Here is a 27,582-nt window from a genome sequence, read left to right as displayed (position 1 = left end):
ATGCATGAAATTTTACAAAAGTGATGAATGGGAATCATCAACCTGGTAAGATATCTTTCTGCCATTATGTCTGCAAATAACTTATAATCATTATTTAATAATGAGATTGGCCTATAATTCTTTACTTCCAAAATATCTACGTCTTTTTTAGGAATTAATGTAATAAATGCTTCCTTCCAGGCATTCGGGATCTTTCCTTCTTTTAGTATATTATTCATCACTTCTCCTAGCCCTGGGGTTATTTGATTATTTAATGCTTTGTAGTATTTGGCCGGGAGGTGCTTTCCCAATTTTCATCTTTCTTATAGCCTTCTTTATCTCCTCTTGTGTAATTGCCTGATCTAATATCTCTCTTTCTTCTTTTGGAATTTGCTTCAGGTGGTGTTTTTGCAGAAAATGATCTATTCCTTGTTCTGATTCCTGTCCTCTTTTATATAAATCCTTATAGTATTTTTGGAATATCCTTTTTATTTCCTTTGGTTCTTCCACAATCCTTTCTCCTTCCCTTATCTTACAGATCGTGTTTTGTTTCCTCCTTTCTCTTATTTGCCACGCCAAAAATTTCCCTATTTTGTTTGCAGATTCAAAACTCTTCTGATTCATCATTTTAATTTTCCATTCTATCTCTTGATTAATTATTGTGGAAAATTTGGCTTGTAATATCTTTATATTCTGTTTTGCAATCTCCTCACTAGGGTTGATAGTTAATCTTCTTTCATTTTCCAAGATCTGTATTAAAATCTGTTCTTTCTTTGTCTCTTTTTCTTTTCTTAATTGGCTATTTTTCTGTATCAAAAAACCCCTCATGACTGCCTTTCCTGTGTCCCACACCGTCTCTATATCAGTTTCCCCATTTATATTCCATTTAAAGTAATCTTCGATTGTTTCTATGGCTTTATTTACAGTCTTCTGGTCATTAAATAAAAATTCATTCATTCTCCATCTACCTGGTTTACCATCCTTGCCTTTTAACTCAATAGACACCGCATTATGGTCAGAAATGGTTCGTGGAAGAATTTCAGATTTAATTAAATTCTGTGTCAGTTCCCTCGATATCCAAATACTATCTATTCTCCCCCAACTCTGGTTTGGGTTTGAGAAAAAAGTATATTGTTTTATAGTGGGGGTTTTCAGTCTCCATGCATCGATTAATCCCAAATTATTTACCATATCAAAGAAAGATCGGGGTAATTTGCTTTCTTTTGTCCCTTGTTTTTTTGTTAACTTATCTAAGTTTGGAGACACCACCCCGTTAAAATCACCCATCAATATCATTTTTTGGTCCATCCATTCCATCAATTTGTCACTTAATTCAGAGAAAAAAACTGATTTTTTATCATTTGGTGCGTATATTCCAACCACAATTATTTTTTCTCCCTGAAACACCATCTGAACTACAACCATTCTCCCTTGATCATCTTTGTACAATAGTTGAGGATCATATTTTTCCTTTATATATAGTACCACCCCTCTTTATATATAGTACCACCCCTCTTTACTTAACCTTGTCTGATGTCACGAAGTCCAGTCCTAGTCTCTTGTTACTCAATACCCTCTTATGTTTGTTTATTACATGAGTCTCTTGTAGGCAGATTAGGTCACAGTTCTTTTTCAATAGTATATGTGCAATTTGATTCCTGGTAAGATAGCCCAGCTAGGAGAAGGAAACCTCTGATCCTAAACCTCTGCTGCCTTGTAGGATATTTCCTGGAGAAGAAAGGGATAAGGAGTAAACCCTACACAAATCCATACGGGAGTCCATAAGATGGTTGGATGGTGCCTTGTCTGCCTCCTTCCGGCAACTACGGCAACCAAGCTGGTGCCAAAGCGTGTTCTCCTTCATGGAGACCACGGTTTGCGGTGGGGTTAACAAGACAACTCACTGTTGCTGGGCGGGTTAGTTTGGATGTCCACTGTTGTGATTGGGCTCCTCTTGTTGTTGGGGAGAGTTTGATGTTGCCAATTATTGATTGACAGCCTTAGGTTATATATTCTCTGTCAGAGGTAGAATAATGAAATAACTTTATTGTGTTTAAATGAAAATGTACATGATTTGGGTTATAACATATTTGAAATTAGGTAACATGATAAAATGAAGGATACAATAAGTATTGAAACAAGGTAACAAATTGCTGATGTTCTGTACTACAGAGATTGCAGGGTTGGGAGGATGTGGGGAAGTCCATTAGACTTGATGGAAAAAAGAACATGGAAATTTGTAACTTTTCTATTTTATTCCTATAATCTGTTTTCTATTCTTTTTTCTGTATTTCATAAACTCAATAAAAATATTATAAAAAAAAAGGTTATATATTCTCTGCGGCAGCGTTGAACTTCCTCTTTTCGCTGTGTGCATCAGATCACCCGCCCACCCTCCCTAATTTTAGGGCTTTTGACCTTGCTATGCCTGTCCTGGGGTCATCTGCATTTGGGGTCATCTTCACCACCTCACCCCCACCACCACCACCATTGGTTCAACATTAACTCAAAATGTGAGTTAAAATCTGACTTCCTTCCATGGTTGCTTGACCTTAATTCTATAACTTATCTTTTCAGATGTGTTGTTATAGTGTATTTGACAAGTATTCTGATTTTACTTGTGTTTGTAACCTTTCCCCCTTACAAACTTTGTTCTTTACATAATAATAATAATAATAATAATAATAATAATAATAATAATAGTTTTGTTTTTGCAATTGTCAAACTATTTTGACAGCAGAAGAATGAATTAAAGAACACAAGCAGGCAACAGGAATTAAAAGTGGCTCCTATACCCCATGAATTACAATTACTATTTTAAATCTACAGTTGTGTTTCTCCACCAGTTAGCCAGCCAGATAAGATGATAATGATTATTTATTTATTATTTATTATTTATTATTTATTATTTATTATTTATTATTTATTATTTATTATTTATTATTTATTATTTATACCCCGCCCATCTGGCTGGGCTTCCCCAGCCACTTTGGGCGTCTTCCAACAGAATATTAAAATACAATAGTCTGTCAAACATTAAAAGCTTCCCTAAACAAGATTGCCTTCGGGGGGCCACCAGGGGGCACATTGGAAGATGGCCGACAATAACATCTCTCTGACCCATACAAGGTAATTAAGAGGCTGCTATGGGAAGTATGAAGTCTTCCTACCCCCCCCCAGGAGATGGGGGGGCTGCCTTGCCAGCGATGTCCACAATGCACACCCTAATCCAAGAGATGGGGGTGCCGGACATTTGGCACGAGCCCTTGATGAAGTCAGATCTTCCTGACACCGATTCCAATCAGCCCGTGCTGGTTAGCTTCAGCTCGGAATTATAATTGGAAACATACGATTGGAATGAAGCTGAAGCACATACATCAAGTAACGCTCGAGAGATAAGACTGCTGATTAATGGATCTCTGTGACCGGGAGTGACGGACGGATAAGTAAATCTTCTGATGAACCACCATTAAGAGACTGTATGTTTGGAATGAAGGGGGGTGGAGGAAAAAACCTTTTTTCTTTTTGCATGATGTGATATTAATAACCCTCCACCCCAGATAGAAACAAGATCATTGCGTTTTTACTAATCACAAGCAGGAATTCAAAAACTGTGTAAGATGGATTATAGTAGGAGAGAGGATTGGCGAATGGTGAGAACGGAGGAAAATTTTATGACGCAGTTAAAAAATGGCATCTCACCAAGACAGGCTTGCCGGAGAAAGAAGGACAGGGGGAGGAGAATGAGGACCATTGGAATGAGAAGGAATGTTGGAACGCAATCTTGACCTGACAGAGCCTCCTGACTTGGCAAGTCTGAGAAAAGCAAAGGACAGACTGAAGATTATTTTTTTCTATGGAAGCATTGAACAGCGGCTGTCCCTAAGCGATATGATCTTTGGAGAGTACAAAACCCACACAGAGGATGCCTGTTTTCAATCTGCTTGTGAAAATTATCAGAGATAGTAAAGAAAGGAATATACGATAACAACAAGAAGATGAAGAAAGTAATAAAGGACTATCTGGATTGAACTGGATAGAACTGTTTAATTAAAGCAGCAATATAGGTGATGTTTGGACTCATTCAGAGTTTTGGACTTGTTCGGAGCTTGATGTATGGGTACCCCCAACAAAAATTTAAAATTCGGCTGTATAATTTGGAACTAATGTGATTTGGATAATGTGATGAGATTGGCCTATTAATAAAAAATATTTTTTAAAAAAATAAACAAGACTGCCTTCAGATGTCTTGCATGGTTTTACCACACAAACAGAGCTCCGCACAGTCTGGAGAAACCCAAATGTTTCCTTTGTTTGTCAGCTGTGACATTTAGACCTGGCTATACCTCAGTTGTGGCAATTTCTAAGTCGGCGTGAGTTCCCATACCATTGGCTCTGCCTTTTCCAGACCAGCTGAGTCGGCTTTCAGATTGTTCCCTCATTCTCTCCCTTTCACAGTTGTTACAGCTTCCTTTGGCTTTCTTGCACTTAGTCAATCCATTATATACAGAAAAATAGATCCATACACATAACTCATCTTAATAAATAGAATTTTAATTCCATTTTTACTGGAAACAGAACATTGGGGTTGGTTCCTGACTCTGTTCAGTCACTCCAGGAAACAATCATGGATTCTCTTGGTTGTAGACTCCTACTGCATTGAATGCTGACTTTGTATCTTATTATACATGAAGGTTATTGTTATTGTAATGTATCTCAGTGGTGTACCAAACGTTACTTTAATGATGTAATTAATATGCTTGGATTTTCCATCTGATGTTCTTAGGCACCACTTGTGTTAGCATGTGATACCACCAATTTCAAAGATATTTGGAAACAGCCGCTTTTTGTTAAGGGAGTTGGCAGAGAAAGAAAAGGCGTAATAATCCAAGTCAGATTCCTTAACACTTGAAAAACATTTGTGTCAGATGTGTTCAGATGACATGACAATTTGGAAGGATGATGTCTCTGAAGTTTATACAAGCTGCATTATTTATAGTCTGTCACTTCTTTCTCTTCTTTTCTTTAAATTCATGAATGTAGAAACAATAATCAAGGCTTCAGGCAGGTTCAGTTATTGCCCTGACACATCAATCTTTGAAAACGCTGATGTGCAAAATCAGTTAGCATTTTTGTAGAATCGCCTGCGCCGACGGGTGCATTTCAGCTGGTGCATCATTTCATTAAGTTGCGCTTAAAATTTATAAGATCGCAGATTAAGTAAGTTCCCTTTTCCTTTCAAGCAACCATTGTGTTTTCTTGCACCATTATATGGTCTGGAAACCCCATGACTTTAGCAGCTGCATAAGGGACAGAAAATAACAGCTGGATATTTTCCTGGCAGGGAGATACAGTGATGGTGGAAGCTGCCCCTGTTGATTTCTGTCAGTTATGCACCTGTCCATAAAAAAGAAGGAAATCCTAGTACTATTATTAAACATTTGTTTAGTACAATACTGTACTACAGAAAAGCTTCCTAATCATGATTTTTTCCAGAAGTTGTGGACAACAACGCTCATCAGCTCAAGCCAGTATGGTCAATGACCAGGGATGATGGGAGTTGGACTTCAAAACATCTGGAGAACACCAGGTTTTATTTATGTTAAAATTTATTAAATTTATATCCCATCCTTTCTCCCAAAAGAGCCCAGGGTGGCAAAGGTTAAGAAAGAGTGCTTTTTACAAATTACTTAAAAAGACAACAAAATGACTTGGACTCCTTGGCAGGTTTTGAATAAACACCCACAAATTTATTAATTGAATATGTGATAGACAAGGCAAGGATATGTGCAATTTTATAATATGCAGAGAACAATATGTGCAAAGAAACCAGAGAGTGGAGCTGAGGGAAGTCGGGGGGGGGGGAGGAAAAAAAATAATGTAATTGATTATTTGGACTGATAATTTGTTGTGTTGAAATTGTTTAATAAAAATATTAAAAACAAAACAAAGTAGAAAGACTGCTATGGAAGATGCTAATGTATGAGACTCGACTCCAGAGGAAAAAAAGAATCTATATCAAAGGCTAATGGAGAAATAGATATTTTCTAGAAAACAAAAACCAGACCCTACTGCAATGTTAAGGGGAAACAGTCCGTCTTTTACGTGCTCCAATTCACAAGACTTAGAAGCAGTTCCAGTCTGGGTTTTACACAAGGCTCAGAGCTCTCGAAACCAGGTCCTAAACCAGCTGAAGAGAGAGATTTGTTGTGGATATTTCTTCTGCCTAGTGCGCAAGAGAGCTTGTTCTAAACTCTTCCATCCCTCATGTAAAGAGCACATATTCTACCTCCCAAGCAGGGAGATAGGCCACTGAATCATTCCCAAGGGCTTCTCAATGTATTTCCTGATATGTCGCCCATACAGCTCACATCCCACAAAACACACTGATTAGTCTCACCATATGACTAATGAAGAATACAGGTGAAGAGGAAAGCAAAATAAGCTAAGCCCAGCTACCATAGAGAACAAAAAGAATACCGTATTGGCCCGAATATAAGCCACAATTTTTTTCCACATTCCGACAGTGAAAAATTAAAGGGCAGCTTATATTTGCAACTCCCAAGCCTCCCCCGAGCTGCAGGAAAGAAGGAGGGAGGGGGGAAGGCTGCCGGCAAAGCAACGAGTCTCCCCCCCCCCCCGCCCCCACCAGGAAACAGTTTGGGTATTGTCAGCTCGGGTATAGTTCAAAGTCCACCCTTATTGCCAACTAATTAGGGACTGGCAGGCTTTCCAGGGCAAGAGCACATACCTCTCATCAATCTTCTTGATACGCAGAGAAGATAAGCTGCATTCCATTCTTCTGCCATTCTTCTGGGCCCATAACCAAAAATGTTGCAATCTCCATTCGACCGAGCTGATAAAGCTCATCTTCCAGAATCATCCTCCGACGTGATTAACGACCTGAGCCTTTGATGAGGCCTCCAAGCACGTTCCCATTACGCAGAGAATCAAAGCAGCACACGGAAGTGATGAGATTTATGGCTACATCGCTATGCTTTATTTCTTACTACGCAGACAGAAAAGAAATACATCCTCTCTCTGTGAGAGCAGAGAGCAACAGAACCAAACAAAGGAACAGGAAACCAGTAACGTCACATCCGTCTCCCATGAGACTTCCAACAGCCTGGAATGTCTCTGGAATATAAACAGAGTCTTGTGACTCCAAAGCACTGCACAATGGCAAACAGAAACTAACCTTTTTTTCTCCCCCCTCCCTTAAATTTTAAAGGTGTGGCTTATTTGCGAGTGCGACTTATATTCAGGCCAATACGGTAGTTGCTATGTCCAGGGAGGATAGCCCTACAGATGGCTATGCAAGCTCCCAGGAAAAATACAATAAGTGTACTTAATATTTATAAAGTGTCCAGAGTGCTTCATATACATTATCTCAGTAATGAGGAAGCCAATCCACACCTGGCTAGAGAGGGCCCTGTGTTCAGCTAGCAGTGCATACAAAGAAATAATCACAAAAGGTTTGAGAATGAAAGTCCCTCTTTTAGGCCAAAATAAGACATCTAAATTGAAGATTCCTTGAACAGATAGGGCTTTCCCCCTTCCATCAATTTTGCAGACCCAAGGCTCACACCTGGATCTGTTTGTGCTCAGGTAAGTGTTGCAGAGATGTGATACATCCATCTGGCTCATTGAGAGACTGGTGAAAATACAGATCTCCTCTCTGTGTGGGAGTGGTTCTCAGAATGCCTCAAAAATACAAAAAAAAAACATAGATATGATTTGCTGCTACAGAGATATGGGTCACTTCATCCATGCTATTCCATTCCCACATTAATCTGCAATAAATGAATCCATCATTTAATGAAATGATATATAATGGGAAATGATATAAAAGAAATTGAAAAGATGTTTAATATAGCATTTGTTTAAAAAGAAACTAGTAGCTTTCCTTTTGGGAATTATAGGGACAGAACTACCCCGACTGTAGAAATTTAGTCACATATGCAACTCCAGATGTTTGGGACGACAATTCCCATCATCCCTGACCACTGGTCCTGTTAGCTAGGGATGATGGGAATTGTCGTCCCAAACATCTGGAGGGCCGGAGTTTGCCTATGCCTGTTGTAAACCGAGATGGGAAGACATTATGTTTTGAATGGCAGCTTAGAAGTGTCATAAATAAATCTTAAAACATGTTTCTCTCAAAATGTGCTAGTGTGTGTGTGTGTGTTTCGAGCTGTGAACTTTATCCCAACTTTTGGAGAAATGCAAAAGCCAATGAATAGCTGAAATCTGATCCACACATTCATCTGCAAGAGGAGTCTCGATCAAGTTGATTTGTAAAGGAATTTGCAAAGGTGACATTCCTCTACTCCCAATTGTTCCTAACCAAAGGCACAGGCAAACTCAAAGGACATGGCTGTGCACTCCAGCTAAAGCTAAGCAGAATTTCTAGGAAATCCTAATGTCTGGTATTTTAAAGAAGGTGCCAAGAGACACAGGGAATATATGTTCATCATGAAAGTAGCATCTACAGATCAAAAGCACAAGTGTTCTTTCATGAAATTTTATAATGAGGCAAATGTACAAGTGCAACTCCTAATTAATGGAAGCATATGCTAAGACAAACAATCTGTTAAGAATGTTAGGAATTTAGCTTGGATATTTTTATTGCCGTTTCCTCCCCAGCCCCCGCCTGCTGCCTCGAAACTAATCCCAGCTGAGTTCTGGATTTCCATTCTTCATATCCTGTAAGTCATATTTCAGCTGGCAAGCCAGTTTTTCATTTAAACAAACAGGGATAAAATTGTAAATCTGGTCACGTTTAATGTTCTGCAGCTAAGAAATACAAAATGCAGCAAGAAAGGACGGATGTTGTTTTTGCCACAATTGATCTCTTAAAAACTGTTGCTCATTTAGAAAACCAGAGATACATGACATGTGCACTGAATAGCGTTAAAGAGGAAGAGCAGCCCTTTGAGCTCTTCCATGTTGTTCTTATAGAGTCTATAAAACCAGCATCCAACTGTAAGCCAATAACCTGAGAGTCTGAGATGTGGAAAGGGACACTTATCAGATGTATCATCTAAAAGGAGACAAAGCTGTTTCTCCTTTAGAATAGTTTAGGTGCCTTCACATGGCAATATGGACATCACATCAGCAAAACAAATGGCAATCTGCAGCCTTCTATATGCATATTTTCATTGGGTTAAGTAAACACATGAGGGAGAAGGACTGCAGGAGCTCCATTAACATGTGACCCCAAAATTTCAGATCCTCCGCCCAAACTGATGCAAAGTTTGTGACGTGAACACCACATTTTGTGCCACGCCCCAAAATGAGTAATTGACACAGCAAATGGGGGGTGTTGTTGCCCTGCCCATCTAGCTGGGTTTCCCCAGCCACTCTGGGTGGCTACCAACAGAATACTAAATACACAATAAAAGATCAAAAATTAAAAACTTCCTTAAACAGGGTTGGCTTCAGATGTCTTTTAAAAGTCAGATACAGTGGTATCTCAGGTTACATATGCTTCAGGTTACATACGCTTCAGGTTACAGACTCCACTAACCCAGAAATAGTGCTTCAGGTTAAGAACTTTGCTTCAGGATGAGAACAGAAATCGTGCTCCAGCTGCGTGGCAGCAGCAGGAGGCCCCATTAGCTAAAGTGGTGCTTCAGGTTAAGAACAGTTTCAGGTTAAGAACGGACCTCCGGAATGAATTAAGTACTTAACCCGAGGTACCACTGTAGTTGTTTATTTCCTTGACATCTGGTGGGAGGGCATTCCACAGGGCGGGCACCACTACCGAGAAGGCCCTCTGCCTGGTTCCCTGTAACCTCACTTCTCGCAATGAGGGAATCGCCAGAAGGCCCTTGGCGTTGGACCTCAGTGTCCGGGCAGAATGATGGGGGTGGAGATGCTCCTTCAGGTATTCTGGGCCGAGGCCATTTTGGACTTTAAAGGTCAACACCAACACTTTGAACTGTGCTCAGAAACGTACTGGGAGCCAATGTAGATTTTTCAGGACCGGTGTTATATGCTCTTGGTGGCAGTGGCGTAGCGTGGGGGGTGCAGGGGGGGCCGGCCACACCGGGCGCAACATCTGGGGGTTAGGGTTAGGGGCGCAAATCCACGGGTTAGGGGGTGCAAATTACTTGCCTTGCCCCCGGTGCTGACAACCCACGCTACGCCACTGCTTGGTGGTCACTCCCAGTCTTGCTTCCGCATTCTGGATTAGTTGTAGTTTCCTTCATAGTCACTTTCATAGGTAGCCCCACATAGAGCACACTGCAGTCGTCCAAGCGGGAGATAACTAGAGCATGCACCACTCCGGCTAAACAGTCTGCGGGCAGGTACATGGCATCAGTTTGGGTGGTATCTGAAATTTGGGGATCACACATTAATGGAGCTGGCTGCAGGGATGAGTGCATCAGCTCTGCTCCCCCACTGATGCTCTAACCTCCTCCACAAATTGGCAGGGGGTCTTTTGAAGCAGGGAGCTTCCTGTAGTTTTAGAGACTCCATGCACAGTTTAGAACCTGGATTTTCCAGGTGTCTAAAACCCACAGGTAGCTTCCATGAGGACAGGAAGCACCCCAGTTCAGAAGATCATAAACCGCAAAGTACAACAAGGAAATGTCTGCTTTAAAAAAAATGGTAATGGTAAAGGAACCCTGGGCAGTTAAGTCTAGCCAAAGGTGACTACAATGATACCTCGGGTTTTAGATGCTTCAGGTTACAGACACTTCAGGTTACAGACTCCGCTAACCCAGAAATAGCACCTCGGGTTAAGAACTTTGCTTCAGGATGAGAACAGAAATTGTGCAGCAGTGGCGCAGCAGCAGCAGGAGGTCCCATTAGCTAAAGTGGTGCTTCAGGTTAAGAACAGTTTCAGGTTAAGAACGGACCTCCAGAACGAATTAAGTTCTTAACCCGAGGTACCACTGTATGGGGTTGCGGCACTCATCTCACTTTCAGGCCAAGGGAGCTGGCGTTGGACCACAGAAAGTTTTGCAGGTTATGTGGCCAACAAGGAAATGTCTGATAGTGTTGAACATGGGGGGAATTTATATCCCTAGGATTAAAATATATATATATACTTTAAGAAGATGGGATCACCAAGAGAACTTAGATAAAGAGAGTCCATACTGTAGCTCTCTTCATAAGGTGTTACATGCTGAACATATGGATAGCAAAAAGGACAGGATCAGAGAGGGGTGTAACACTGAAAATGAAGCTGCCTGTGTGGTTCCATTCTATGATAGTCCTACACATGAATCATGCTTGAAAAGGGGATTGTGTATCGCTAGGGGAAAGCATTTTGTTGTTGTTTAGTCGTTTAGTTGTGTCCGACTCTTTGTGACTCCATGGACCAGAGCACACCAGGCACTCCTGTCTTCCACTTCCTCCCACAGTTTGGTCAAACTCATGTTAGTAGCTTCAAGAATACAGTGGTACCTTGGGTTACATATGCTTCAGGTTACATACGCTTCAGGTTACAGAATCCGCTAACCCAGAAATGTTACCTTGGGTTAAGTACTTTGCTTCAGGATGAGAACAGAAATCGTGCTCTGGAGACACGGCAGCAGCAGGAGGCCCCATTAGCTAGAGTGGTGCTTCAGGTTAAGAACAGTTTCAAGTTAAGAACGGACCTCTGGAACGAATTAAGTACTTAACCTGAGGTACCACTGTATTGTCCAACCATCTCGTCCTCTGTCGTCCCCTTCTCCTTGTGCCCTCCGTCTTTCCCAACATCAGGATCTTTTCCAGGGAGTCTTCTCTTCTCATGAGGTGGCCAAAGTATTGGAACCTCAGCTTCACAATCTGTCCTTCCAGTGAGCACTCAGGGCTGATTTCCTTAAGAAGAGGAACAAGCACATTTTTTTTGAACAAAGAAGCAAAGTTTCTCAGTGAGGCAGTAAAATAATCCTGCTCCTTCAAATGGATTCCTCCCCCCCCCCCCAAACCTCAAATCCAAAACAAAACACTGGAAAATTCGGGCTAAGCCCTGCTTTTTACACCTGCATGCAAGCCCCCCCCCCAAAAAAAGATACAGTGATATAATATGTTAAAACAAGTTGAATGGAAAACAAAGAGCTGCATGTTATTAAAGAGACTGAAGCTCTTACCGGCAATAAAAACAAGGCCAAAAGTGAGCTTGCTAATAAAAACCAAATGTCTCCCATGTGTTGCCATAAGGTCCAACGCGAGACTCTTGGTCATATAAAATTAATCCAAATAATAAACCACAGCACAAAGCCAAACATTTCCAGAAGATGGAAATAGAAGAAGAAGAAGAAGAGTTTGGATTTGATATCCCGCCATTCACTCCTTTTAAGGAGTCTCAAAACGGCTAACATTTTCCATTCCCTTCCTCCCCCACAACAAACACTCTGTGAGGTGAGTGGGACTGAGAGATTTCAGAGAAGTGTGACTAGCCCAAGGTCACCCAGCAGCTGCATGTGGAGGAGCGGAGACGCGAAGCCGGTTCACCAGATTACAAGTCTACCGCTCTTAACCACCACACCATGCTGGTCAAAAGGACTACCATATTTTGAAGAGCAGAAAAGAGGAGACATTTGCCGACTTAGCTTTTAGCTATGGATCGCTATGACAACTCTCATTATACATACCCATGAAAAAGAGGGTGTGTACTGGGAAAAGAGGACTTATGACAACTCTCTCTTTTTTAAAAACTTTATTCCAAAACTGGTCTCACATGGTGCCACAAGGAGACCAGCATTCCTAAATTAAACAAACATCAAATTCAAAATTCATATTTGTTTTGTAACATAAGCCTATTACATAATTGACTAGATTAAAATATACCTAATTGCTATAGACTTCCCTTTGCTATATATAAATGCAACGCAATTAGAAATATTATATTAGAATTTTTTATAAATTCCCCTATACCCCCTACTCCCCTTCACCCATGTGTGTTCTCAATATTTTTTTAACTTCTTCCATCTTGTTGTGTTGTTGTAGTTTAATAATTATTCAATTATTCTTTTATTATTATTATTATTTATTTTATTATTTCCTTGCTTACCCCTGCACGTTTTACACATTATCTATTAATATTCCAGTTCCGGAACCATATTTTTTCATGTATTCCTTCCATCCATCCCGCTCTTTAATTATTCTCTGATTTGAATGGCCTCCAATGATTGCCGTCAATTTTGCCATTTCCACAAACTCACAGAGCTTGCTATGCCATTAAACTTATGACAACTCTCATGAGACCATGGAAGACTCTACGTAATATTTTTCTGAGCAGGAAACAAAATCAAAACCCTTCCACCACCTTTCCCCAGTTTGGATGGGCTTGATCCTTTTTTTCCTTTTGTTCAGCCTGAGTACATGGTACTTCTAACAAGTACAATATTGTTCCATTTTAAAGGCAATCATGATAGCTTCATGGGGTGGTTGGTTCATACGGTAAGCCATTCATTTGTACATAGCTGTCAACTTAAAGATTTGAAAATAAGGGACCAGCAGCCTCGAAAATAAGAGATCAGCAGCCAAAATAAGGGATCAACAATTACTTTTATAAAATACATATTTTGTTGCGTGCAAATAGCTTTAGATACCTATTAGGTCCATAAATTACCGGGTACCATATAGCATATATTCAACACAAAAAACAGCAGCAATTTGTTGTTGACAAAGCAAGCTGGACATAGAAATGGCCTCATTATCTTCAGTAGCTTATTTAAGAGACATCATCATTAAGGGACAGCAGTTGGACATGGCACTGGAATAAGGGACTGTCCCGCTAAATAAGGGACGCTTGACAGCTATGTTTGTAATGTCATACCACACCTCGTGGATTAATCACTATCACATGGTGCCACAAGGAGACCAGCATTCCTAAATTAAACTTCTTACTAAGATCTTATAATATCGCCAAAAACTACTAAGAAAAACATTGCACTAGCATGGTGCAGTAGCATTTGGCAACTAACTCTACATGAATAGCTAGTTGACCTGGGCATTATACATAGTTGATTATTATGTTCTGCATAGATATTACACATAGTTTATTATACATAGTTGACTACTTTCCATAGCTGATCATTAACACAGTCAATCTGGGCATTATAGCTTGAGACCAATTTACTTGTGAGGTTCTCTGGCTCCATATTTGTCCACTTGCCTGCTTCAATTTGCAGAAGTGGCGCAGTCCTAGGTGCCACATAATATTTGCTTCACACACGTAATAAATTTGTCTTGCAGTGTGGCAGAACCCACACTTTGCAACTCCTTGCCTATTGACATATTTGTTGTACTCTCTCTTTTTTTTGGCATCTGATTAAAACATTTTTGTTTAGGCAAGCCTATTCAGAAATGCGGATGTTGACATGTTTTAATCTCCTGTTTGCCTGCTGTTGATTTCAGCTATCTTTTACATGTTTTTAATTACTTGTTTAAAACTGCTTTCATTGATAACGTTGATATCTCTTGGAAGCTCCTTTAAGGTTTTATTACAAACAAGCAGGCCTGGATTGTGTTTCTTTGAGTTTTGGTTAGTTGGTTGGTTTAAGGTTTCACCATCTTAACCTGACGTTTGCTGACACAGGTGTATGATGAATGGTCTTGTGTGCTATCTTTCCCCATAACCAAGCTTTGTCTAGATGACTTGAATATTCCTTCTTGGATTACAAAGAGGCAAATACACTGTCACAATTTATTTACCTTCAGCTGCTAAGTAGTAGGGCGTTTGCCCAGAGGTGGCCCAAGTTGTTTTGCTGCCAAAAGCAAATGACAAAATGATCCCCTTTCCCCATCCCTTGCAAGGTAAAGGTAAAAAGTAAAGTACCCCTGGATGGTTAAGTCCAGTCAAAGGTGAGTATGGGGTTGCAGCGCTCATCTCGCTTCAGGTCAAGAGAGCTGGTGTTTGTCCGCAGATAGCTTTTTGGGTGATGTGGCCAGCATGACTAAACCACTTTTGGCACAACAGAACACTATGACGGAAACCAGAGCACACGGAAACACCGTTTACCTTCCTGTCACAGCGGTGGTTGTTGTTGTCATTTAGTCGTGTCCGACTCTTTGTGACCCTATGGACCAGAGCACGCCAGGCACTCCTGTCTTCCACTGCCTCCCACAGTTTGGTCAAACTCATATTTGTAGCTTTGCGAACTCTCTCCAACCATCTTGTCCTCTGTCATCCCCTTCTCCTTGTGCCCTCCATCTTTCCCAACATCCGGGTCTTTTCCAGGGAGTCTTCTCTTCTCGTGAGGTGGCCAAAGTATTGGAGCCTCAGCTTCACGATCTGTCCTTCCAGTGAGCACTCAGGGCTGATTTCCTTCAGAATGGATAGGTTTGATCTTCTTGCAGTCCGTACTTTTGAAAGTGTGGTGTCTTCAGTCTTTCTCTGAACACCACAGAGAAAGAAATGGTGTAAATGAAGCTCTTCAAGAAGCTGCATAGCCTTAGGCAGGCTGCAATGGGGACACGGTTTGGATTTTTGGAGTCATTTTTTTTATTTCTACTGAGATGCTGAACCTGTGCTGGACAGCGCAATACATGGTGTGGATATTTTAGATGCATCTTTGATGCTTCTGCTCTGTTTTTGAGAGTTCTGCAAGTAAACTTTGAATAGTATTTTTATGGGTCTGGACAATTATTTCTTCCAAACAGAGTCCGTTCTTACGTTTTTCACTCGCTCCAAACTGCAAAATATTTATTCATTATCATCATTTAAATTGGTATACTGCCGTATGCCCTCAGGGTGGTTACAACTTAAGAACACAACGCAAAAACACAAAATACATAGTTAAAGCAAAAACACAATACACACAGATTTTAAAAGTCAGCCCAAGGGTTGGTTAAAGAGCAACGTTTTTGCCTGGCGATAGCATTCCTTAAATGGGAAGCCACTGCAGAAAAGGCCCGTTCTCATGTTGACACCTTCTGGACCTCTCACAGAGGAGGCACACACACAAAAAAAAGCCTCAGAGGATTATCTCAGGGGTCCGTGTAGGTAAAATGGTAAAGGACCCGTGGATGGTTAAATTAAGTCCAGTCAAAGGCAAATATGGGGTGCAGTGCTCATCCATAAAAAGCATTCTTGCTTTATAACTCAGAAGCAAGGACCACATATTTGTCAGAGTTTCTTCTGTGCAATATGGCATAATGGCAACTGGTTGGCACTATACTGGCATAATGCTGTTAAAAGATTTAAATAGCCCACTGAATAATATCAGCACGACCGCTATTAATTTCCACCTTTTTACTGCACACTTCAGCTAGTATGTGACCTCTGTTGTGTAACGGCAGTTACACTCCAGGGATTAGAGATTAACAACATGTGCTCCGAGTGGTTTATTTTACAATTGCTGTGAAATAAAAGCTGATGGAAAACGAGCCACTGCTGAATTACTCTGCCTACACAAAACAATATTTCTTTTTTTATCACTGATGAAAAGCTTTTATTTTCCTTCCTTGTTCAAAATTTTAAGTGTTCGCTTGTAGTGTTAACACAACACAGGAGAACAGCAGCCTTTTGTCAGGAGAAAGGAGAGGAGGGAAAGAATGCTAAGAGCTATTTCAGCGCCGTTATTTGTTGCAAGCTTATTGGAATAAATTTAATCAGTCGAATCTCTGTCACAGATAATTAACACACAATTTAGGTCTTTAAAAGCATCCAGCAAGCCAATGGATGTTATTTTCGAGATAAGCTACAGTCAGTCAGACTGTCTCGCTTTCATGAGGGAAATGTCAATGAATTTGCTATGCTAGTTTTATTAGGTGGTGGTTGTTGACGAATCCAATCCCAAATCTCTCTCTCTCTCCCCTGTGTGTTAAGAGACTTGTTTGCTGTGAATTTACTCACTGCTACACACACAGGAGGAAAAAACTCCTCCTGTTACAGAATGATACCGAATAATCTTGAATGCTGCAATTCAAATTAGACTTCTTGTACGACTTTATTTTATGGACGTATTATGAACAGGAGACAATAAAATTAGTAGGAATTTGTTTATTTACTTACAATATTTTGGAACAACAGATTTCAAGACTATATTTGGCCATTCATATTTTTTTAATGTTCTTCTTTTAAATGACTATAAATATGCACCTCATAAATTGCAATGGATTACTATTTTATCATTTCTATTTCAACAGGTTAAAAAGGTAATAAGAACCCGTCATGTGGTGAAGAAAGGCTTTTTAAAAAAACTTCCACTGATTTTCCATAATGTTAATTTCTTAATCAAAATTTAGAAAGATTTAGATAAAAACATCTGTTAATTAAAATGGGAGGTCACCGAAGGTTGTTTCAAACCTCAATGAAGATATATGACACTGGTCATTATAAACGCTTATCTAGCATGTTTTGTTTTTCTGGAATTCTCCACAAGGTTTCCATGCTTAACCTGTTGATTTGTTCCAAGCAGACATGTGACGGAGTGAAAAGCCATTAAATCCAAATAAAAATTCCAATCCCTGCATCAGAAAGAAACTTGTAATATTTACAGATTTTCACTGAAGCTTATTCATGTCAGTTGCAGGCTTCTCTTTCATAGTAGACTTTAAAAACTTGAACATTTCACTTACTATTTCCTCTGCAAATTTGGGTGCATCTTCATGGGAAAGCTTGGATCCCTCTCAGATGCAACTTACATGGTTTACTTCAGTGATAGAAATAATTTAGAGGAAGAGTACTATAAAACCAGAATTCTGTGGGGCCATGCTATGTAAAAAATGCAACATCTGTTCAGAAAAGTGAAACAAACAAACAACTATAGCACAGCCGAAGGACTGAAAATATGGCATGACAAATGCATATAAATAAAAAATGTGAAACTATAGCCTTTCATTATCTCTATCGCCACCTAGTGTTGACCTCCCTGCCTTCTGCCCACCAGTCTCAATCAGCAGCAGTCAACACTGGCTTTTAGCCTTCACTTCAGTGGACGTTGAGCATTCTGGGTGATCTGTGCTCTTTTAAATGTCTTCTGAGCTTGGGATAAAACTCATAAACTGCAAATAACCCCCATCTCAAGCAGCAGAAACAGCAGCTGATTCATTGTGTTGATTCAACCTCCGCTTCAATGGCACAAACTGAATCATTCTTCAAGACTGACAAGGTTGATCACCAGTCATTATTGCTGTGAACATTTAGAATCTCCTGAATCAGAATAAGGAAGCATTCTGAATCATGATGAAGAGGGAGGGACATTTCAATAGCAAGTTGGCGTGTAAATCATCAATAACGCCACACTTTCCATGGAATTAGCTGGCTTTTTATTGTTTCTTGGTTGAAAGAACTTCACTATTAATCATCGATATTTATACATAAACATTAAGGCTGCAATCCTACACACAGTTTGAACTGCTTAAAATCCCATTAGGGAGATTTAAGCAGCTTGTGTGTAGGACTGCAACCTGACGCATCTTCTGACTTACAGATGCAATGCAGAACTGATTTTTGTTTTAATTTCATCACCTCTTACAAAGGCAGATGACTACTTTGCATTCCGCTTTAGCGCTCTGGTCCACGCATGTTTAATTCATGACTATCAGATGATTGGATATGGTATAATTTACACTTGCAGAATTCACAATGCTTTATGAAGTTATTTGTAGCAACACTGGAGCTGAGAGAGAATATGATTTAGGATGTGGATGTTTGCTGACAAGCTACAACAAAACTGGGTTTTGTTTTGTTTTTTAAAGAAGAGGGCCATTATCATTGTGAGTTGGGGGGCAGGGAGACTGGATACTTGAGATCCCTTCTAATTCCTTGATCCAGCATGAATTAAATTCCTGGAATAGCCAGGCTAGCTTCCCGATGACACAATGGCCCTCTAAGTATGGGCCATTAAGGTAACAAAGGGCGTGGTTCTGTGCCAGACAGAAAACGGGTGTCTCCCCTCCTCCAACTCTGTAGTAGTTAGAAAGACAAAGGCCAGAGGTGGAGAGTTGAGGTGTCAGGGAAGTAGAAGATAGAACCCAGCAAGCTGCACAGCTGGGAGACAAAGCTATGCCTGATCTCTTTTGGAATCCAAGGCTGTGGCTATCAGTTGACTTGGGGTGCCAATACTGTAAACCCCTCCATCGTAGGCTTAGGTAGTAGATAAGTATAAATAAACCATATATCCTAAAGACACCACAGTCTCCGCTGTCCCTCATTCCAAAGGAAACACAAACCCTGGGTAAGTGCCAGGAACCGCTGGAATCTTGCACCACTCAGAGAATGGGTCATACTCACCACCGCCACCAAGCAAGGCAGCGAGATTTTAAACTCTCCACCTTGTTTATCAGGTTCTAGGAGGTTTGTGATATCTCACGAAAGCTGGTAAGTTCTCCTTCTGTGCATTTAATTTGTGCTGTTTCAACTGGTCAGCTTTCAACTGTGTATAGTTGAAATCACACATATTAAGTGCACATAACTTGTGAGTATTTGTGTGTGATCTGAAATTTTGAAATTATTGAAATGGACTGACGGGATCTGGGGGGCACAGTTTTGAGGGGCAAGGTTGTATTTTGGGACAATGAGATTTGCATGCACCATCCTTAAATTTCTCAGTTCCTTCAAAACTTACGAGCTTTTCCTCACGGTCTTCTGACTAGCAGAGTTCTGTTTTGTGTTCAGGGTTACATTTACCAGGTTAGCTAATACAGGCTTTAGCTTGGATTTCAACTTCAAAGTTAACATGTTGTTGACTCATAAGCACTCGCTGACATATCAAAAAGCTAGAGTAGCCTAGCTAACAATTTTAAAAAATTGGCCCGAGTCAAGTCTTATCCAAAAGGTACAGGCAGTCCAAGCTGTTCTCAAAACAAGGCAAGGAACTACCAGGAATCTATTAAAAATAAATGACAAGAGACTCAGGTCAATTTTATGTGCTTAGCAAAGAATATGAAGGACAACATGCCCTCCTGAAATGTGTGGTGTGTTTTTTCTCTCCACAGAGGAAAGCATTCACTGCTGAGAGAGGTCACCGTGTTTGTCTCTTCGAGCAAAAACAACAAAAAGCCTTATGGCATTTTAAAGACTAACAATTTATCATGTGTAAGCTCTCAAGCATCAGATGAGAATGTTATCCTGAATTGAAAGAAAACACACAGAGAGAGATGGGGAAGTAATGGTACGCAGTAAGTGTAGAAGAAAATTAAATGCAAAACAATATAAACCATTATTATTACAGTATTAACAACAGTTGTTCACATAGAACCATTGTGTTGATAAGACAGACAATGGTAGCATTGGTAAGCCAATTAACACATGCAGTGTAATTATTTAAAAAATGGGTCAATTCAATCCTGCTTTGTCAATATTGCTATTTCGGATGTCCAATTTGTTTCCATTCATTCTTTTTCATAGATACTGGCCCATTTGTTGTATGTGAAAAGCAGAAGAACATTGTTGGGCGATTGATGGTAGGATATCACGTTGGCAGATTAGCAGGTGACTGAACCCCTGATATTGCGGGTGACATTATTAGATCATTTATAGTGTTGCTAGAGCATAAAAGGAGACAATTTGGACATAATATCCTCATGTGATTATCACTGCGTGGTTGGGAGGGGGGAAATTCAGACTACATGCCCAACCCCACCATTCATGCATTCGGAGAAGGTCTAAAAGGGGGGGTTTCTCTACATGTAAATGCACATCCTCATGATGGCAAACCTTGTGCAATCAGGGCAGCCTATGTGTTTAGAGGAGGTTTGCCAACACACGGCCTATGGGGTAGCAGGACTAGCAAAGGTGAAATGGTGAGATAGATGAATAAAAACTTTCAGTGCAATTTTGTGCACGTCTACTCAGAAGTGAGGGACGCAGGTGGTGCTGTGGGTTAAACCACAGAGCCTAGGACTTGCCAATCAGAAGGTTGGCGGTTTGAATCCCCACGATGGGGTGAGCTCCTGTTGCTCGCTCCCTGCTCCTGCCAACCTAGCAGTTCTAAAGCACCTCAAAGTGCAAGTAGATAAATAGGTACCGCTCCGGCGGGAAGGTAAATGGCGTTTCTGTGCGCTGCTCTGGTTCGCCAGAAGTGGCTTAGTCTTGCTGGCCACATGACCCGGAAGCTGTACGCCGGCTCCCTCGGCCAATAAAGTGAGATGAGCGCCACAACCCCAGAGTCGGTCACGACTGAACCTAATGGTCAGGGGTCCCTTTACCTTTACCTTTACCTTTACTCAGAAGTGAATCCCAGCAAGTTCAATGAGGATTATTGTGGATAGGGGATAACAACTTTACACTATAATCCTCAGTGCACTTTCTAGAGAGCAAGGCCCATTGGACAAGTGGGATTTACTATGCATGCATAGAACTGCACGGTTAGCCTTACTTTGCTAGTGTTCCTGGTTCATGTCCCAGGACCACAAAAGAGGACAGAAAACAGAGGCTGGGTTCCTGTTGGCTGCGCTGATGCTGGATCTGGACCCTTCCCTTCTTATTCTTCATCTTGCAGCTGCAAAGAGGACAGAGGCGAACTGTAGGTATCGGAGCAGTTGCCGTTAAATTTAGAAAGTCCTCTTATATTGTGTACTGGGACAAAGCCCTTCTATTTTCTTTTCCAGTTCCTATCAGCTTTTCTCCAGTGCCATTTCGGCTACAAATAGCTTGTTTTGTTTGCCTGCACATAAAGTGAGTGCGAGTTTTGCTTTTATATAAATCACTCTTCCTGTTGTAGCCTGGCAGAGGATTCAGACGCAGAATTCACAGAGGAGTTGGCAATGCATCGTTCTTAGTGAAGTCCTTTCAGTTTGTGGACTATTCTTCTCCACCCACATAATACTAGATGTTTGTTGCCGAATAATAAGCAACGCGATACCGTGATTAAACTGAACACAAATCAGTCTTATCTCACATTAGTATTCTCCCCACAAACAACTCATTGAAGCTGCTTAAGAAGACTTGCACAGTCATCAGTTTCATTAAAGTTTGGCCACTTAATTTGTCAACCAAGTTAAAAGCCCCCCCCCCCCGAGCCAAAGTTCACTTTGAAACAATCTAATACAATGTAAATGTTTGCTTTATTTGGAATCTTACATTACTGTATACCTTAACACAGCCTTAAACTAACCACAAGTTTCACCTACACACATTTTCACATCATAAGCATTAAATTAAAAAACAAAAAACCCCATAATTTTTAAATAATCAGATTTATGATTGCTGCAATCTCCCCGCAAAATGTAGTTTCTTTCTCTATACTATGGGTTACCAACCTTATTGGGCCTGTAGGCACATTTGCAAACTGGCTGGGGAAACCGTTATGGGCCTCAAACCCAGACCACAACCTATTATACTGGTTGCAAAGGCTAGATTCTGTCAAAGCTAATTTCAATGAGGAATGTTGCAGATATTAATATTGCAAAGCATGAAGCAACTGGGTGCATAAAAAAACACCCAATAGTGATACATCCAAAAAATTCCATACACTATCTTGTGCATGCCCAGCACAGCCTCAGCAGCTTATAATAAACAACTTTACTTCTTCCAGAAATCAAAACTGCCTCCCTCCCATTTCAGCCTATAGTAGCCTGCACCCTGCCCTTCAAGGTGGTGATTTGCAGCAGAATACCTTAATCATGTGATCTAAGGTTAAACACTCACATGTTATAGCTGAGAGCATTCTCAGTTAATCATTAACTCAGTTGGAGGTCAGAAAGCTCTGCCATGGAAATCCCCACTGTTAGCAATACACTGGAATTCTTCATTTCATTTCATTTCAGTGCCAGTTCAACAATTATACTTAACAAGGGACCCTGTCTGCACCAAGGAAGGCTTTTGTGGGCACATGTGTGCCCACAGTCTCCACGTTGGTGACCCCTATCATACACTGAATGTTTGTGATAAAGCTGTCACAAACCAGTCTCAATGCCAAATGCAATTTAGCACACTTTTGAGCCCACCTACAGATGTTGCTGCTGTTTGGTAGAACTGAACTCAAGGAAAACAATTTGATAGCAAAACCTTTGACTAAAGTCACTGCAGAGCAACAGAAAAGCAGGCATCATTACAGCAGTTGCAGAGGTACCTATTGTTCTCTTTAGTAAAGGTAAAGGTACCCCCCCCCCGACCGTTGCGGACGACTCTGGGGTTGTGCCCTAATCTCGCTCTATAGGCTAAGGGAGCCAGCATTTGTCCACAGACAGCTTCTGGGTCATGTGGCCAGCATGACCAAGCCGCTTCTGGCGAACCAGAGCAGTGCACGGAAACACCGTTTACCTTCCCGCTGGAGCAGTACCTATTTATCTACTTGCACTTTGATGTGCTTTCAACTGCTAGGTTGGCAGGAGCTGGGACCGAGCAACGGGAGCTCACCCTGTCGCAGGGATTCAAACCGCCGACCTTCTGATCAGCAAGCCCTAGGCTCTGTGGTTTAGACCACAGTGCCACCCGGGTCCCTACATTGTTCTCTTTAGCCTAAAGATAAAGTGGCCAAACAGTAGGAATCTTTATTATTATTGAAAGTGAATCAAAGTTTCAATGCACAAGAGCCTAAATAGGAGAGGTGGATTATCAGTTGAGTCTGCCTTGACACATTTTAGAAGGATGGGATCTAATATGTTGTGTGCATTATTCAAGTATAGTAATTACGGAGAAAACATATGATAAACACATGCTAATGAGATAAAGCATGAAGATGTGTGCTCCTTTCTAATGGAATTATAAGGAAGTGGGTTTGAAATATGCACAAATGAAAATAAGTCATCAAATGTGTCATGGCTTACAAAACACAATGAAAAGGATTGATGTGTTTTATGCAGGCTTTAATGTGGATGTGGGTTTGTTATTTACACAAAAAGTTCCCTGCAGACGTTAAATCAGCATGGTGAAACAAGCAACAGCTTGTGTAAAGCAATCCTATTTAGTTAGACGTTCAGGTTACCAAAAAATTCTAAACACTTCCCCATATGCTGAAAATTATTTTTAGTTTCTCTTAACGTTTTCATGTTAAACAAAGAGGTACGTAGATTTTCAGGAGACAAGATACACACATTCACATTGGGATGTTTTTAAGAATTATGCAGTCAATCATTTCAAGCTACGTACCTCTTGCTTTAATGATGGGAAATCCCGTTTTAATAAATGGACAGCACAACCCGATACAGGCCAATTCTAAAGTAAGTCCCATCACGTTTAGGGAGGCTTACCTTCAGGTAAGCAAGAATCCTGGGGACTTAGTTTGTTAAAGATACTGGGAATCTTCTTATTCTTCTTCGGCGATCACTCGTGGCCGAGTAAGATTGTCTTCCATAAACACTGTTGTAACAGTGAGTCCGTAAGTGACTGTGGAGGCCAATTCTGGATCCACACGTCCTTCCACAGTGGGGACAGAGCTCAGGTGATGCTGGATTTTGGCATCAATGTCAGCTTTTGTGGAAAGATAACTGCCCAGATAGGAGAAGTGATCGACATTTTCCAAAGTTACACCATTGAGTTGGATTTGTGGTGCTGCAGAGGGGTTGTTTTGTGCTTCCTGGTGCAGCACTTTGTTTTTTTGGATGTTGAGCGATAGGCAAAGCTTTTCGTGTAAGCTTCTGCAAAGATATTTAGCAAGTGAGTGGGAATTAGAGTTCTGGGGGAACTACAGTTACCAGGATTTAGGGGAGGGGTGAACCACATGTTTTAAATGCATGCTGGGTGTGCTTTAAATTTGTGGTGTGGATTTGCCCGACATCTGGGGGAGGGCAAAATTTATCAACTCCCACCCTAGGGAATCTTACAGATTTACCATTATGGTACTATACAGTGTTATCCTACAATTACCTAAACTAAACCCTATGGTTTCACTGGGGCCAAGTCCCTAGTAACAATGTATAGGATTGTGTAACCTCCACAAGTACTGAGCATCTCCACAAGTACTGAGCAATGTGTTGCATTGCTGACAAGGGTGCCAGCTTGAATAAAATATGGGGGGGGGCAGGTAAGCCCTGCCCCACAAAATCAATCACAAGACGCGGCACACACACGCACACACGCGCACACACACACACACACTCATTTGAATGGCAATGTCCATCAAATTTGAAGGGGCCTGCCAAATATTTTATTAGGGGAGCTGAAGGGACCACAGCCTCTAAGAACTATGATTGTTGATATTTCTCATTATTGCAATTAAAGCTTACTGATTGAATCATCCATGAATTTATTTCATTCAGACTTGTATAAAGTGTGATGGAACAAGCCAAGTCACATATGGTTGATACAAAGTGTTGAGCTTTTTTTTTTTTAGCAAAGGTTGTTGAGGGGTTTTTTCCCACCCAGACACTGTTTACAACGGCTAAATTCCAGCAATGTCCAGGAAATCTGGACATATGGCAGCCCTAATCCAGAGATTCACCCCCCCCCCCATAAATAGATATAGACATAGATATCATAAAATATATGGTTGGAGGAAAAATATATAATAAAATATAGCGTTGGAGAACAAACGTTTCCCTCTAAGCAGCCATCTCTTCGTTGCAGTTTTCTTTTCAAAATTCATCCAAACCCACTAGCAAGAAAGGAGCTTTATTTTTTTTCCTCCCTGACTGAAACACAACAGGGAAGTTGATGCTTTACAAGACCAAGTGACACGGTGGAACACCATCTTTCTGCTCCCCTGCTGATGAAAACAAGAATCTCTGAAGTCTAATAAAGCACCTGGTAATGTCAGGCAAACAAGAGCTAATAGAGCTAAAACCCGGATCGCCCTTGTGAAATAAAACATGTTCTGTCGGGAGGAAAAAGAAAATCCTGTTGAGTAGCTTGCCACTGTGCTCTAAGCTCCCCATTTGTTTTCTAAAATAAAAAGTCCCCGTTATTTCTGTCTTGGCCAACCAAGAGCCCATTAAATTGCTAGTGTTGGTATTTAAAAAAAATGGCAGGCAGATATGTGTTCTACATATGTGTTCTACTGGAATATAGAAAAGTCCATGGAAAAGTGGCCACTGCTTTGAAGAATCTGCCAGAAACGTAGTTCTAGGGATTGATTCACATGTGAGATGCAAAAGGAAATGGCGCTTTTCTGTATTTTCCAGGAATTGATAACAGTACACCGGGAACAGGAAGAGGAAAGGGGGAACGGGGTATGGGGAGTGTTGATTCTGTTGCAGAGACCTATATGGATGACTTTTGCCTAAATTCAATGGATCTAAACTACCAGCTTGATTCTACGCATGTTTACTCAGAAGACATGTTGACAGTGTTAATGGCACTTATACATGAGTACATAGGAATTCTTTGCTGGATCAGCCTAAAGATCCATATAGTCCAAATTAGATGGAAAGTGAAATATACTTGGAGTCCTGCTGTGATTTCATGCTTTTTATTGCAGCTTGTAATACAGTGATTGAATTTCTCCCCCCAAACCTCAGGCTTTTATATACAGTGGTACCTCGGGTTAAGTACTTAATTCGTTCCGGAGGTCCGTTCTTAACCTGAAACTGTTTTTAACCTGAAGCACCACTTTAGCTAATGGGGCCTCCCGCTGCTGCCACCCTGCCGGAGCACGATTTCTGTTCTCATCCTGAAGCAAAGTTCTTAACCCGAGGTACTATTTCTGGGTTAGCGGAGTCTGTAACCTGAAGCGTGTGTAACCTGAAGTGTATGTAACACAAGGTACCACTGTACATTATTTACACAATAAGTCTCGTCTGATTGGCTGAGTCTGCTTCCCTCCTGGAGCCTGATTGGTCTTTTCCTGCAGGCCAATCAGTTGTTGCATTCTACGATCCTACCAGCCTAATAGGCTGGTTAACTTCCTCCTGGAGCCTGATTGATCTTCTCCTGCAAGCCAATCAGTTGTTGCATTCCAGGATCCTACCTGTGTATTGTTCTAGGATCCAAGCTTAGTACATAAGAGAAAGGGAGAGGAAGCTCTGTTGTGCACACACAAACCTGTTGTGTGAGCAGTGCTGGTACAGCCCTAGATGTACAGATGCAAATTTGACTTCAGAGACGCGGGTGGGAGTTGGAAGCAAAACCTTGCTCTTGGGGCTTATTTAGAGCTATGAGTGGCCCAACAGCATTTTCTGGGCCCAGTATACTGCATGCATATCTACCACGTGCCCCAGAAAAAAAGCAGGACATCCAGGTTTTTTGTGTGAGGTCACGGGGGCTATTTGGGGGGCCACAATCTTACACGCTCTCACGTTGCGCTCTCGCCATGAAAAAAGTTCTTTTTTCAGGGCAAGAGTGATGTGCTGGCCCCTTGACTCAGGCAGGAGCGTGTCCCAGAAGACACATGTCCCAGTTTTGGGTCAGAAAAAGTTGGACTGTATGTGAACGTGGCTTGGCCATTTCTCCCCACCTACAATCCCTTGCCAAGAATGTCTGCTTAGGAACATACTAGAACTAAAAGAGGAATCGTGATGGCCTCTAAGCAAAGTACAGATGTACCTTAGTTGATGAACACCTTGCGGCTTGAACGTTTTGGCTCCTGAACGCCGCAAACCTGGAAGTGAGTGTTCCGGTTTGCGAACGTTCTTTGGAACCCGAATGTCTGACATGGCTTCTGTGGCTTCTGATTGGCTGCAGGAGCTTTCTGCAGCCAATCGGAAGACGCACCTTGGTTTCCAAACATTTTGGAAGTCGAACGCACTTCCGGAATGGATTCCATTCGACTTCTGAGGTACCACTGTATATTAACACACACACACACACCCAAAAAAATATTTTAGGTTTTTTCA

Source organism: Podarcis gaigeae, assembly GCF_964106915.1.
Source record: "Podarcis gaigeae genome assembly, chromosome: 11".
Taxonomy (NCBI): domain Eukaryota; kingdom Metazoa; phylum Chordata; class Lepidosauria; order Squamata; family Lacertidae; genus Podarcis; species Podarcis gaigeae.
The sequence above is the reverse complement of the archived record's forward strand: the minus strand, read 5'-3'. Positions refer to the sequence as shown.